This window comes from Triticum dicoccoides, chromosome 1B (genome assembly GCF_002162155.2).
Source record: "Triticum dicoccoides isolate Atlit2015 ecotype Zavitan chromosome 1B, WEW_v2.0, whole genome shotgun sequence".
NCBI lineage: Eukaryota > Viridiplantae > Streptophyta > Magnoliopsida > Poales > Poaceae > Triticum > Triticum dicoccoides.
Genome location: NC_041381.1, coordinates 45774598 through 45776329, shown reverse-complemented (window position 1 = coordinate 45776329; position 1732 = coordinate 45774598).

The following is a 1732-nucleotide window of genomic DNA, read 5'->3' as shown; positions in this document are numbered from 1 at the left end:
GGAAAAGAGCAGGCTGATGGCAAACACTCCCTTTGTCGTCCGCTTTTTTTTGCCGTTAACTTTTTGTAAGCTGATGGAAAAGACCTTCTTTGCCGTCAGCTAGCAGACGGCAAAGAGCTGGCTGATAGCAAAGATCCTGATTCCAGTAGTGGCAAGCCAAGTCTGGGAAGGCCTTGATCCGCCGCCACTAGCACTGGCCGTCACAACAGCAAACTAACAAAGTCGTTGTAGTTGTCGCACCACCTCTAGGAGAACACTGCTACATGCTTGAGAGCCCGCCTCCTGCATCGCTTACCAAGAGCCAGTATGGCATGTGCCGCTGCCAGAGGTTTTGTAGGCGGCATCACAAAGGCCTCGTCCCTGTTGAATACCACCCAAGCCCCATAGATCGAAGGAGGCACACCTACTTCGGAAGGGAAGTTAGACATGAGAAATAAACCAAGCCGGAGCTCGAGAATACACGGGATGTCCTGCCATAAACGTCCACCAGACAGGGCTTTTCCCAGGCGAAGGAGAGGGGGCGGGGAGTGGCCTGAAGTTGTGGCGGATGAGGAATCGCCGATGTGGACAATTCGGGGGCGGTTTCGGAAGATCTCTAATGGTGCAAGAAAAAAATGTTGTTCTTCAGGGCCTCTGTTTCCATGGGAAGGGTAATCTTATATGTCATTTTTTTACGGGGCATGTGTCAATTAGACCCTCCGGAATATGCTTTGCTGATCTTTGGCCACTTCGGTTACAACTCAGCACTTAAGCTAAAACAGATTGTAGAGATTGTTTTTTAGTCATAAGACACGTTCTTCCAACCGTGCATTTTTACTGTACTAGATCAATTAATTTCTCAATCAATTCATCTAGAACGAACTCATAGTCATTTTTTGGTAAACCTCACTAGATTAGTGACCCTTGATGGAAAATATATATCATCATTGAGTAAATGCATGTTATCGTATATATGTGATATAATTCGAGATTCATTTGGATTACACTGTCAAAAATAAAAATAGATGAAGAGAGATTCGATGGGATTTGGCTTCCCGCATCCGGTGTTGATGTGACTGTGCAGTGGTATATGCCCTTTTTGATGATGTGTCTGTACCGTTGCCCAAATTATTTGCGGTACTATAATGCATATTCCCTTTTTAGTGATAAAAAACTTCTTGTAAAAGTTTACGGAGGGAGTACAAGTCTACTGGATAATGAAAGTCATGCTGGATTTTCACTAGCGGTCATTCCATTGCCGGCTAATACATCTTTTTTTTAAAGGAGGTTAAACCACCGACCTCTGTATCAATTGATACATGCAAACATCTTTATCAATTACTTCACAAAGGTCTGACAAGAATATACATCAATCCACCCGAGGCCACCACTCACACCTACAAACTCGATAATGTGGAGTGCTCTCACTCCCCATATGTAAAACCGTTCTGTTATTATGAGTTTTCACCATGAGTTGTAATTTTTGACTTATACGTAAATTAAAGCGTGATGATCGTAATTATTAGAGCACTGTCTCATATGAGGTATAAAATAAAAATAAGACCAAATGAGCCCATGAAAAAAAGGCAAAAGAGCCCACCAAAAAAAGAGAAAAAAAGAAAAAAATGAGAGAAAAAGAGAGAAGTGACAATGTTACTATGTTTTTTCACACTTGTGCTTCAAAGTAGCACCATGTTCTTCATGATAGAGAGTCTCCTACGCTGTCAATTTCATATATTACTAGTGGGCATTT